This window comes from Nuphar pumila, chromosome 6 (genome assembly GCF_984573655.1).
Source record: "Nuphar pumila chromosome 6, dmNupPumi1.hap1.1, whole genome shotgun sequence".
NCBI classification, from domain to species: Eukaryota; Viridiplantae; Streptophyta; class Magnoliopsida; order Nymphaeales; family Nymphaeaceae; genus Nuphar; species Nuphar pumila.
The window spans coordinates 27,465,736-27,480,809 of record NC_143254.1 but is presented as its reverse complement, the minus strand read 5'-3'; positions in this window follow the sequence as shown (position 1 = coordinate 27,480,809).

The following is a 15,074-nucleotide window of genomic DNA, read 5'->3' as shown; positions in this document are numbered from 1 at the left end:
CTTTGCGGCCCTCAGTCCGAAGACCAGTTGATGATTGAATACTATAGCGAAAATCACCACCCAGACTCATTCGTCGATACCTACGCATTCTCTCGCCTAGCCCTGAGTCACCATACTTGATTGGAATCACCTAAGGTGATTCCTAAGAGAATTATCCCTAACCCACATGCACCCCCGTGCATCCAAACACTATGCGTCTGACACTCCTGCAAGCCGAGAGGTCCTTAACCAAATCTCTAAAGAAAATATTTGTTGATCTACTAGCAATGCTTAATCAAACAATGTTCCACATTTGTACCGTCACACAAAGATGCACTAACGATGGTACTGTTATCTATCGTGTGTCATGCTACCACCGCACATCACCGATCAAGTTAATGCACACCGCACGTTCTTATTGTCGATGTATTTTTCACTTAGTAGAGCTCTGCACTGCAACTTGCCCTATTCCGAAGGTTCAGTCCGAGACATTCTCCCGCACCCAAAACATTGTCGTCATTGACAATGCTGGTGCAGGTAAGAACACAATCTTAACAAATATGTCAGTTTCTCTTTGTACTTATCTTTGATTTACTCCTTTTCTTCACCTTACTCAACTTGTTTTGGTTTTCATCCACCATCGCCGCAACCTTTAATATGCAAAGTTTCATTCCTTAGCATGCCTTCGATCACTTAGACATCGGTCTTTTGCTTTATCAACATCAAACATTCTTTGCTCGTAAGACCCCAGTACAACCTCATACACAAGCGGGTCATCCTCGCTCGCACGACAAACTTGTCATCTTCAAGTACATATTTGTGGTGCCTTCTAACCCCAACAAGGGCAATTTCAAGCCTTTTATAGTTCTCGCAGAGATATATAACCACCAATGAGTGTCGTAGGGATATCAACTCCCTTAAGGTAGCAACTTACAGTTTTCCAACAGTCTAAACTAGTCCTCAAGTGGGGGACATCTACTTACATATCAAAGCAATCTTTTAAAGTGTCTTCCTAGACACTAATCCTTACAAGGGCACCTTGGCCTAACACTGCAACTCTCATCCATAGCCAACACGCCATAGGAACCAAACTGACGAGCCACAAATAATAACTTTTTGTGCACACACAATTCACAAAAGAACTACCAAGTAAAGGGACCAAACAATGAGCATTCTGCTCAACATGGGTACTCCGCTAACCCACAATCTTGGAAGAGAATATAGAAGTTTAGTTGAGTCTCTCATAGCCAAATGTGTAAATCAATCCAGCTGAATCCAACATGTATTCTCTGCATGGACAAGGCAAACATCATGCTCCATCTGCGAGCCTAACACACAACTGGTAGGAATCTTTGGCTTATCTTTGTTTCCTTAGTCAACTGAACAATAACCTTGCACTTCTGCTTACGATGGTCAAGATGTCCCATATCATCCTGCCAACATCTTGCTTCGGTGCTCAGTCAACAATACTTTAGTTGCACAAATTTGTATAACTAAGATAAACTATCTCAGTCTTCTTCAATATCGTACACAATAAATAACAAGGTCTCCATGAATCTTTCTGCTCTCATATCAATTTATCTCAGACATATTTTTTTAATAAACCAGTGTGGCATGACGGTCCTTTCTTATCGCCACAAGCCTTTGAGTCGCTCACTTATAACTAATTTGTCACTGACATAGAATGCTTCACAAACTTGCGATGCGCCAAACTGTCCAACCTGGCCAGCTTAACAGCCAAAAGCCGCGTACCAACATCTTTCCATGTGCTGAATCATTTTCATTGGCCTTGCACACCACTTCATGCGCAGCTGCCTAGCAGAAGCTAATCAAGCACATTTTTAAATATGTATTCTATATAGTTCATGTCACTTAGTGCATAGTCATCCCATATTAGCTATCACTTTCGAAAAGAGCACAAACTTTGCCTTAGCTTTGCGTGCCATAGAGCGTATTGTGATTCCATGTGCACGCTACAATAAAATCTCACCATTGAAAGAACAAGTCCTTGCAACCTCTAGTCCGAAGACCAGTTGATGATTGAATATCATAGCAAAGAGCATCACCCAAACTCATTCATCGGTGCCTAGGCATTCTCTCATCGAGCCCCAAGTCACCATACTCGGTTGGAATCACCTAAGGTGATTCCTAGGGGAATTAGCTCTAACCGACACGTACTCCCATGTGTCTAAACATTGCGTGTGGGACACTCCTGCAAGCTGAGAGGTCCTTAACAAAATCTCCAAAGATAACATCCTCTGATCCACTGGCACTGCTTAATCAAACAATGCTCCATATTTGTGTCGCTACATAGCGATGCACTAACAACAATATTGTTGCCTATCGCGTGCCATGCTACCGATCAAGCCAACGTACACCGCATGTTCCTACAGTCGATGCATTTTTCACTCAGTAGAGCACTACACTGCAACTTGCCCTATTCCGACTATGGTATTAGGTTTGGATTCAAGTTTAATCGGGTCTACTATAAGAAAAACTATACCTCGACTCGATAAGAACTACAAGAATTAGTCCCGGACGATACCCGGTAAAACCATAATTTTTATCATTTTTACATTGAAAATTTATGGGTCTTAATCGGAACTCTGGTCAGGTCTGAGTCTGGTATAAAATTTCATAAACTATACCTGGGTTCTTGTATTAATCAGACCTTCAGGTCTGTACTCAGGTTTTATTATTTATCATCATACCTAAACCCTATAGAGTTTGGTTCGAGTCAGATCGAGGTAAACCAGGCTCGTTGACACCTCTAATTCAAACTAATCAGAAAATAGGCAACCCTGAATCATGAGAAGAATAAAAGAAAAACAAGCAAGAGTACTCAAGTGAGAAGACTTTGAAACCTTAGAAGATTTTTTTTTGTGAATTTCTCTTAGATCCCATTGAAAGCTTCCTGCACCATGGACAAGGTTTTCAAAGGTCTGAGGGATTTTTCAAAACTATTAACAAGTCATAAGCCTAGCAAGGAGTAAGCCTTAATATTTCTCAATGTTTAATCTAATATATATATATATATATATATATATATATATATATATATATATATATATATATATTAGGAAAACTATAACTATTACAATAAAGTATTCATTCATAAATCACAAAACATAAATAAATAACAATTCATAACAAATAATAAAAAAAACCTAGGAAGCAATTATGCATCTTAATATACAATTAATTTAAGAAGCAATTCAGAAAAATTGATATAAACAATAACAAGAACAAACAAACAAGAAAATATTCATTCAAATATATAAGGACAAAGATAAAAATCTAAAAATAAAGATCCTATTCAATTTGCTTTTTCCAGCATATATGGAAGCACATATAATAATAGAATTTAATTAAAAAAGTATAAGAATAAGAATACCCAATTAAACAAAGAAAATATTTGGTCGAATTATATAAAACAGAAATAAAAATAAAACAATTAATTTATGGTTAAATAGTCCTTTACTCTTTTTTTTTGATATTTTTTAGTAATAGAAAAGTTAGGAAGAGTAGATTGCTTCTTCTTAGCAATAACATGTCAGACTAATGGCTAGTTAGGTAACTATGTAATCTAGAAAATAGTGAAAAAAAATTAGCAAATGTAGGTAACTTACCTTACTTAGGCATCTAAAAGAGGCAACTACCTCTTTTAGAACCTAGAGTAAATACTAGGTAAAAAGGTAAAAGGTCAAAGAGTTGTGTACAGGCCCACGCCTAGGGGTGTAACCGGGCTGGGTTGGGTTGGGTTTGACTCAGATATTATCACTCCTGATTTTGAGTCAGGTCTAAAATTAAGACCCAAACCCGACCCAATCTAATTTGTATTCAGGTTCGAGTTTGGGTACAGCTAGAAATTATGGATCCATATGGGTTAACAGGTTTGGGTACAATCGGTTTGGGTCTTTAATAGTCCCATTTTGATTTGGTTCAGGTTCAAGCCTGGGTATCACTGAAAAAAGTAGTCCCATATGAGTTGACGGGTTTAGGTATGATCTGTTTAGGTCTTCAAGGGTTCAAATTTTAGCTAGGATCTTCATGTGATTGGTAATCCAGACCTTTTTTTATGATGAAGAATCCTTGCCGTGAACTGGGTCACTTAATGGGCCTTCCCCCTTGCGAGGGAAGCCTCAAGTTGGGGGGCCCTCACACAGCCCACCAATTAAAGGCACTAAAAAATAAGTAAATATAATTAACTACTCATTAAGAAGATTATATGCTAACAAATGAGAAGTTTATTAATTATTATAAATATGCCAAAATTTAAATATAAAAATATTATTTTGATACCTACCAATCATTTCAAGTTGAAATAAAATGCCATCAATGACATCTCATATTCAAAATGTATCAAATTCAGTTACTTCTTGAGTATTATTCTTTAGAATTGGGATTCACTTCAACCCAATAATTTTCATGCTAGAAGGGCAATAGGAAATATCTAAAAATAAATGAATTAAAGTTTGCATCTCTAAAAGGTAATACATTTAGATATTTAATTGATTATATAACATAATATTTACCAATTATTCTAGCTATTTACTGGTATTACCAATTATAAAACATGTTTGGGTACATAATCAATTCGGGTTCAGGTCGGCTTAGTTATGAAGTGGGTTTGGGTTCGAGTTGGTTCAAGAATAAAACTGGTTCAGGTACATAATTGGTTCTGATTCAGGTTGGTTCAATTTTACAATATGGGGAACGATTAGGATCAGATATAAAAAAAATGAGTCGGGTCCAAAGAGGTTTGGATCTTATTTGCAATACTCAAGCCCAACCCATTTTCATTATGGATCTATATTTTGGATACAACCCGAACCGATGGGTGCACCAAAATTGAGTTGGTTTGGGTATAATTGGTTCAAAACGCTAGTTTGGGTCTGGTATACCCAACCCAGTTACACCCCTACCCATGCATCATCAAGGGTGATAAGCCGCGCTGTTGGGGAGGCATAACTCATAAGCCTCACTACCGGCAAAGTGGCTTAAGCTTCAAAGTACAAGGCTAGGGATGGCAATGGAGCAGGGTGGGGGCGAGGGACAAAGTCTCCACCGCCACCCCATCTCAAAATTCTGCCCTCCATCCCCGCCTTCATCTCCCATGGGTTTTGATTTTAACATCCATCCTTGTTTCATGTCCTCCATCTCCGGTCCAAACGGGGCGAGGAGAGGCAGGGCTCTGTTTTCCTTCGGCTCATTGACATCCCTAAAGAAGGAGAGAAAGGTTTACTAACGGGGATCGGATACTGGGTGGGGCAGGGCAAGGCGGTGAGAAAGCATAAGTCCATCCCCGCCTCCATTCCCATTTCATGTCCTCCATCTCCGGTCCAAATGGGGCGAGGAGGGGCGATGCTCCGTTTCCCTTCAGTCTATTGCCATCCCTAAGAAAGAGAGGAAGGTTTACTAACAAGGATCATGGACGGGGTGGGGCAGTGTAGGAGAAAGCGTAAGTTCATCCCTGCCTCTATCTCCGCACGGGTTTTGACTTTAACCTTCATCCCTGTTTCATGTCCTCCATCTGTGGTCCAAATAGGGTGAGGCGGAGTGGGGCCCCGTTAACCCCCATCCACTGCCATCCTTACACAAGGCATTGAGTGGCGTTAAAGGCATATGCCCTTAGCACCTCTCAAAACGCCTTTAGAAACCATGACTATGGAGACTATGCATCTCTCTTCCCAATGTAGACAAGAAAATATGATACCAGCTACTAGGATGAATTAGGAGAGATGAGAGTGAGATAGGATAGAATGAGGGTAGACAGGAGGGCTAGATAGAAGGATATAGTTTTGGAAGGAATGTAAATTTTGAGTGTGAGGAAATGAGAGATAAGGTGAGGGAGTTGTCAGTTGCCTAGATGACTAAGCAAGTGACCCAAGCTAACAAGGCTTCCAACTATAGACCAAAGCAATGTTGTTAAAATCGGTCCGAATCTAGCAGTCAGCCTTTAGCTGATTCACATGTCATTTCAATTCATATTGTTTAATTATTTTTAATATTTTTGAGGTTAAAAAGTATTTAATATTTTTTAGTAATTTTTATTGTTTAATGACACAATCATTTGTGATTCACAAACGATTCTATTCGATCCTTAGATTTTTTTTAAGAAACCGAGTCACCTAGTGAACCAATTTTAACAACATTTGGACTAAATCCACTCTAACAATTCAGAGAAGCTAAGAGACCTAATAGAGATCAATTCAATTTCTTTAAAGACGTAAATTGATATGGACTCTTATTTATAGTCTCAAACCGTTCCTAAGCTTCTCAAGGAAGCTACAAGAGTGCAATGATAGTATTGCCTCCCACAGTATATGTAAACCCATATACAAGCTTTTATTTGGGTCATGGATCCTAGTACAATACTAATTGCACCGAAACACCTCAAGTAAGATGTAAAGGACCCCATCTAACAACCCAACCCAATACAAGGAAATCAATCCAAACCCAAGGCTAGTTGATACTGTTGCAAAATAAGATGAGTTAAAGATAAATGATTTCTAGAATATTCTAAAAGGCTTAGTGTGTGGATGTGCATGGACTGATGGACAAGACCACCATGGGACACACCCTTGCCTTATGGCCCACCTTCATCCAGTTAAAACATCTTGGATGCCCCTCTTATCCACCAAGGAGCCTACTGCTTCAGTCTTCAAGCAAGGGATGAACAACTCAGGGATTGAACTCTTGATGTCCTTTAACTTGGACACCTCAAGTTGGGCAACCTAGCCAAGTGTGTAGAGCCCATGTCACATGATGGTTTAGGTTAAAACTACTCTTTTACAAACCTAAATTTCTTTGGCAAATCTAGATCTTTGGAGTCAAAGTGATTCAATATGGCCCAAAATTTAGCTTATCTAAGCAAGATGATGCCATAGGGATGCAAATAGATCAAATCAGTTGGACATTCCCTCCATATGTGATGTATTAATGTTACAAATCAAATTCAGACTCACATAGTTGGGGTCCTTTTTAGATTCAGACTCGAACTTGGATTAATAATATTTTCTGTTGGATTTATATTCAGGTCGATATCAAATTTGATTTGTTTGTATATCTTTACGTGTAAAATATGCATTCTCTATCCTCTTTTTTTATCAAATCGATAGTATCATATAAAATTTGTATTTAGATTCAAATATCCTTATCAAATTTATTATGGATTTGAATTCGTAATTGAACTTTTTACTAAATTTGGATTCAAATTCAGATCAATCATGACACGGTCCATATTTGATTAATTTTCAACATTATCATGTGATGGGATGGTAGTATTTGAGTTCTGGTGGGACCTAGATTCAGATGTTTCCAACATGAATCTTTCCAAGCTATGCATTGTCTTTAATCTTTTGGAAGAAAGATGGCACCATACTGACAAGTTTGAGTAAAGTCCTATTCCAATGGATTTGAATTTGGTAAGGATCCATTGATGAAGTAAGATTTGAATGAGCATTTAGATCAGTTTGAATTTGCTAAATCAAATTATCTTTGGATTTTAAAACAGATTCAGCTGGATCAGTATTTTAGGTCAACTCTAATAGAAATTCAGTTCATAATCTTATCTATCTATCTATCTATCTATCTATATATATATATATTACCAGATCTGGTACTACCACATATATTTCAGATCTAGATTCAAACCCGACCTCTTCAGATCTGATTTGGATTTGGATTCAAATTTTGATACAAATTTATTCTTTGCAATTTGGATTCAGATTCAGATTTGATATGATCCAGCCCGCAACTGTTTTGTGGGTTCCTCTAGTTGTTAGAGTGCAATTCTAAGCAGTTCAACTATCTTATTGAACCTAAGATGCAAGTGGAAAAAGGAAAAAAGAAGGAAAAAACTTAAAGACCAAGTCTGGCCTTATAAAAGCTTGAATCCTCAGGCCCATGGGTCTAGAGGACCATTGATAAGTGCTTCTTACTAGGTTAAATCTTATTATTATTTATATGGTTAATCTTTCTTCCCCCAACCTAACTCACAAAAGCATACTCACGAGACTAGTCACAAGCACAATCCCAGTAAGAATCGAACATGAGACATCGAGGTACAAAGGACAATTGCAGTTCGATCTAACCACATGGGTGACCCTATGGTGGGCCATCTATTCTTGACCTAAAACTAATCATTAAAAAAAAGTTTCAAATGTCTATGTGACTAATTTAACAAAAATGATCCAATCCTTTGACATAGGATACAAAGTATCCTATGTCAATCCTAGCGGTCCAACCAATGCACCTGGACAGCTAGGATCAGTCCACATCTAGGTGAAAATGTAGACCAATCTTAGTTGTTGGTTGGATGGTTAGGATTGAATGTAGGACGATCTCATCCTTATCAAATGATGGGATCCCTACTCCTAATTTTAATGGTTTTCCTGTCACTAATAAAGACATTGAAATGAAACCTTAATTAAAATGCTATTTAGACTTCAGTTTAAATTGATATCTTCAAGTTGTTTTTTTACTTCACTTGTCTGCTTACAGCTACCATGATTTTTCACGGAAGTGTGAAGAAGAGGTTGATTAAGGTGTTTCAAAGTTTTAGTTGGACTAGAAACATTGACAGTAGCTCAAGAGGATTGGTGGGTTGGTTGGATATATCAAGACCATTAGAGTTTGGTGGCTTGGGTATTCGAAACATTCACTGATTTAATTTGGCGCTCCTTGCCAAATGGTTATTAAGGATGGCAGTGGGCCGGGGGAAAGCGGGGCCCCGCCCCGCCTCGCCCAGTTTGGACCAGAGATGAAGGGTATGAAACGGGGATGGAGGCGGGGACAAAGGTTAAAATCTATCCCCGTTCGAAGATGGAGGCGGAGATGGACGTACACTTTTCCTTACCCCGTCCCCACCATGATCCCCGCCTCATCCCTGTCCCGCCCCGTCCCCGCCACTTTTCCCCGCAATAGCCCCGCCTCGCCGCATCCCCATTTGAACTGGGAATGGAGGACATGAAACGGGGGTGGAGGTTGAAATCCATCCCCATGCAGGGATGGAGGTTCTAATCTTGAGGCGGGGCGGGGGTGGAGACCTTGTCCCCCACCCCGCCCCACTGCCATCCCTAATGGTTATGGGGGATCTACAAGAAGAAAGGTAGACATTCTAAGTTTTTTTTTTTGAAAAAATATAATTTATCAGAATAGCCTTGGAATTGGTCGGAAAATTATAAATGGCAAGGGGGTTTCGAGATTTGGAAAGGATGGTTGACAGTTATTGATGCATTCTACCAATTTATTACAGTTGGTGTTCGCGACGACGTGCTCACACTCTTTTGGCATGACATTTGGGGGGAACCGTCCACTAAAAGAAGTGTTTCCTGAATTATATCATGTTGTTCATGGTAAATTCGGCGAGGTGAAGGATGTTGGTAAGCCTAACACAAATGCATGAAATATAATGCTAAGAAAGGACCCTTCCAAGGAAGTATTTCGGCAATGGTCCACCCTCATGTCTAACTTGGAGGGAGTTCTATTGACGCAACAATTGGACAGTTTAGTGCAACTTCTCTTTACAAGGCTTTGGGTGATCCCTCCCCTATTTGGATGCCAAAAAAAAATCCGTGTGGGATGGCGGGTTTTTCATACGGGTTTCGCTTAGAGGGTGGCTCATCATTCATGAAAATATTCAAACTGAATCTAAGTTGAAGCATAAAGGGTTTCACTTGGTTAGCAGGTGTTCCCTATATTACAGTCATGAGGAATCAACAAAGCATCTCTTTTGGGACTGCCCATTCACAAAAAAATTGTTGCATGAGCCTTGAAATGATTTGAATTTTGCTTGGGATGAACTTCAATTCCCTCAACATGTTCTAATTGCAAAACATTTACAACAAGAAGAAAAAAAGTGGTCATTTGTATGGTGATTCTAGTTGTCCTCATTCTGGAGGATAATCTGGCTTAAACGCAATCATCATACTTTCAGGGATGTCAATCTCAGTTCTGATCAACTTTTGTTTCAATTGAGATGGGAGACTTCCAATAGGGTGCACAGGAAATGGCCAAACTAGGACCATTGGTGCGAATTGGGTCCTCATCTGATGTAAACAACACCTGCATTCAATTCCTCTGTTGTGTCTTCTTTGCTGGATTGGGTTCACTCTACGATGTTTGAACAATCAGATTCTTTTTAGGATTAGGCATATGTTGGATCCTTACGGGTGCCTGGACTGTGTTTACAGGCTTCTACTCTCCTGCTTACTAGCTGTCACTTTGGTCTACCTCGTGTCCCTACACTAAACATATCCTTTGTTGTCTCTATCTCACCATTCAATAGATTATATGAAACTTTCATCTGAAAGTGTACTAGGATCGAGACAACGAGCACTAGAGGGGGTTGAATAGTGCTTTTAAAAATTTTCTGCGGAATATTGAAGGATTTCGCAATTTGAAAAGCAAACACACAAAGAACACAAGATTTTATCCTGGTTCGGTCTATCCCGACCTACATCCAGTCCCCAAGCAAAACCCGCTTGAGATTTCCACTATCAACCTTGTTAACTACAAGATCACATAGACCAAAACTGGTCCCACTTTCAGTAACAACCCTACTGAAAGCAAACAACTCCTTTAAACCAAGGAGTCCTTCTTTTTACAGAAAATAAGTAACAACTTACAATACAACCTATGAGCCTTTCTTTTGAATGCAAATGAGATGCAATTGGCTTTTGAGGTTGTTGAAATACTCTACTCACGAATTCACTATCTCTCAAAGGAATTTGAGTGAAAAACTGAAGTGAAAATATCAAGTGAGTGAGAAAACAAATACTTGAATGAATAAGAGTGAAGGGCAAGAAGTAAATGATTCAAATTGATTGAATTAAAGTTGTTTTGAGTGTAAAATGCACTCATATTTATAGTTAAAAAATTCCATACATTGAGAGTATGAAAGGGTGTCAAAACAGTCCATTTTGAACGTTCAAAACCTTTGAAAAATTAAAAGATGCCCTTTTGAAGTTTCAGGAAAAACGACAAAATTAGTCGACTGGAACAGTAGTTAGTCGATTAATAGTTAGTTATTAGTAGACTGACAGTTATCGTCGGTCGACTGATCTGTTTATCGAGCCGTTTGAAAATCTAAACTTTTGAAACTTAATCGACTAGAGAAAAATTAGTCGACCGATAATATCATTAGTAGACTGAAAAACCTTTCAGTTGACTGCTGCTAAAATCTTCTGAAAAATAAACATTTTGTCCGGTCGACTGATAAAAGCATTAGTCGACTGCTGCTAAATTTTTCAGAAAATACATGTTCTGTTCAGTCAATTGATAAAACCGATAGTCGACTGCTGCTAATTTTTCAGAAAACAGACATTCTGTCCAGTCGACTGATAAAACCTTCAGTCGACTAATTTGACAAAAATGACTTTTTAGAAAATATGGCGCGAAAGGATTAGTCGACTGGTAAGTCTATTGGTCGACTAATAAACACGAAAATTTAAGAAAAGAGTTTTATAAAAAGATTTTCATGAGGGGTTCTTTTAGAAAAGTTTTTCTAAAGACTTTTAGGTAAAATACAACCTAAATATGCACTCTAAGTAAGGCTCTTACAAGAATCTAAGACTTTTTAATGAATTAAACATTTGCACACTAGTCTTCAAAGATTCTTCATCGAATTCTTCAATTTCTTCATAGCCTTAGCTGAAATACAGTTGATTCCACTTGCTCATCATCAAAACCTTGTACTTGAAGTATCATGTATGGATTCATTGTCGTAACAATCTCTCCCTTTTTTATGATGACAAGCTTAATCAAAGATGGAGCATTTTAGATGCATAGATGGAGATTTTACTCCCCCTATCAATATGCTGCAAAACATTAAAAAGTTAGTACTTTCAAAGCACATATATCACATATTGATTGGTTTGCATTACCATTCATCATTACTTCATGCATTTATAAATGCATTCATTCAAAGCTTACTTTTTCTCTTAATTTCGCATTTCTCTTGCAAGATCTCCTGCAATTTCAATTTAATGCTATCTTTTATCTTTTTTTCTCTCTCTTTGTCGGAATAAAAAAGAGTAAGGGCAGAAATAGCATAAGCAAAATAGAGATACAAGTTTAAAATATTACAACCCATAAAGTATGAAAGTTTAGACAACAAAGATTAGAAAAATGAGTTGAGCAAATCCTTGATTGAAGTAATCTCTTTTTGAATCGAAGATAGTTGTTGAGTCACATCTTCACGAAAAGTGTGTTGATGCAGCTCCAAAGCTTCCAGACTCTACATAACTTCATCATTGTCTTGACTTGTAGGAAATTTCTTTCTTTTTGCATAAGATGAAGGTGTCGCAGAAGGTGAAGGTTCAGAAATAGATGGTTCAGTAGGATCAGATGGTTCAGTTTGATCAACATTTAAAGGAGGCAGATATTTAATTTTCATTCTTTTAAAAATTGTTTGATCAAAGAACTCTTTTTGCTCAATATATTTTTCATTTGTTAAGGGAACTTTGAAATGTCTACAAATACGAGTTAGAAGACATCCATGAGGAAGAAATGATTTTTGTTTCCACAAATTTGTAAAATACACATTGGCCCAATTTACAGAAATATTTCCAAATAAAACATAAAGAGCCGTAGATAGATCTGTGGAATAGTAATCAAAAGAACCAGTTTTAGATAAAACATTGTGGGCAAGGATTCGTCCAGCAATGCGTGCACGAGTTTAAAGATTAGTATTTTTGAAAGGATGGCAGTGAGGTGCACCTGGAAGAAGAATTTGTTCAAAAATTCTTTCATCATTTAGTTCAACAGTGTTGAAAAGAGTGTTTGAAGGTAAAATTTCTAGAATTTCTCCAAGCAGTTTAGAATTAAACTCGATTTCAACATCACGAACAAGAGAAGAAAGAACTCCAGTTTCATGATCAATTTGTAAATTCGTGTAAAACAAGTGAATCAGAAAAGGATAGTGAAGGGTATATGCACAGGCATCAAAAAGATGTGAAATTACAGGAAATAATTCTTTTATTTTGTAACGAGAAAACAGATGAAACAATACATTTCGGCCTGGTAAAATAGGTATTGCAGAAATTGATCTAAAAGTATCATATAAAAGAGGATTTCAGAGTAATCTGAGTGAAAAACCATGTCTTGAAGAAGGTGTAGGAGGAGGAGAACCTAAACCTTTTGCAGATGCAGACTTCGTACGAGGCATGATTAAAAATAGATTTACCAAAAATGTTGACTTCCAAATGACGTCCGGCAAGAGGAAAATGTTGTCCGGCGTTCAGAAACTAAGGAAGATACGGTGGCTGACGGCGAGTGTGAAGGCTGCCACAAGGGGATTCCGACAATGGCTGAAGATACACCGTCACGGCAAGAGTGTTCCAACATGTTTTGAAGATGCGTCAGTTACTGCAAGAGGATTCCGACGTTTTAAGATCACGACCAGAAGATTCCAGTGTTTCCCTGTCACGACAAGAAAATCCCGGCGAAGATCGAACGACACTCCGAGGGTTTTTCGGAAGAGAGAGAGGAAAGAAACCAAAGCGGGATTTTTATTTTAAGGGTTTCGTTCCTTTAAAATAAAAACGAAAAGGTGTGAAAAATGAAACGATGCCTATTTTAAAAAAAAAATGGGTGTTAAAAAATATCCAAGGGGTATCGGGTCCCTTCTTTTAATTTTTTTTTAAAAAAATTTTAGTCGACTAAAACTTTATCGGTCGACTAAGAATGTGCGACTCATTCTAAAAACATCAGTCGACTAGAAATATATCGATCGACTAATATGGTGCGATAAAAAAATTTAAAGCATCAGTCGACTAAATTTTTATCGGTCGACTAATATAGTGCGATTTTGAGATTTTTTTCAAAAATTAGCATTTTTATAAATAAAAAATGAGCAAATACCTAGTTCTCTCCTAATTCTCATAAAATCTTCATTTTTAAGAGGTTTAGTGAAGATATCGGCATGTTGTTCTTTAGTGGAAATAAAATTTAATGAAATATCTCCTTTTAACACATGATCTCTTAAGAAATGATGTCTAACTTCAATATGCTTAGTTCTTGAGTGCTGAACAGGATTTTTCGAAATATTTATAGCACTACTGTTATCACAATAAATAGTTGTTGTGGAGTAATTCAAACCAAAATCTTTTAAGGTTTGTTTCATCCATAGTACTTGTGAACATGCTAAACTAGCCGCTATATATTCTGCTTCAGTTGTTGAGAGTGACACTGAATTTTGCTTTTTACTAAACCAAGAGACTAAAGAATTTTCTAAGAAATGACAAGTTCCACTAGTACTCTTGCGATCAGATTTACTTTCTGCAAAATCTGCATCACTATATGAAACTAAATCAAAGGAAGATGATTTTGGGTAAAACAAACCGAAATCTGAAGTATCTTTAAAATAACGAAGAATTTGTTTTACGGCAGTTAAATGAGATTCCTTTGGATTAGCTTGAAATCTTGCACACATATAAACACTAAATATAATATCACGTCGACTAGCAGTTAAGTATAATAGAGATCCGATCATACCTCTGTAGAGCTTAGTATCTACACTTTTACCATTTTCATCTTTATCAAGAGAAGTAGTTGTACTCATAGGATTCCTTCTTGATTTTGATGAGTCCATCCCAAATCTCTTGAGAAATTCTTTTATATACTTAGCCTGATTGATGAAGATTCCTTCTTCAGTTTGCTTTATTTGAAGTCCAAGGAAGTAGTTTAATTCGTCCATCAAGCTCATTTCAAACTCTTCCTGCATAGCTTTAGCAAATTCTTTACAAAGAGAATCATTAGTAGAACCAAATATTATGTCATCAACATAAATTTGCACAATAAGAATATCTGAATTAAGATTTTTAATAAATAAAGTGGAGTCTACCCGACCAATGGAAAAACCAGATTGTTCTAGAAAATTTCGTAGTCTTTTATACCACGCTCTTGGTGCTTGTTTGAGTCCATACAAAGCTCTTTTCAATTTGTAGACTTTTTTTGGATATTTCTCATTTTCAAAGCCTGAAGGTTGCTCTACATAAACTTTTTCATTGATGTGTCCATTTAAGAATGCACTCTTAACATCAATTTGATATAACTTGAAGTTCATGTAACTAGCAAAAGCAAGCATCATT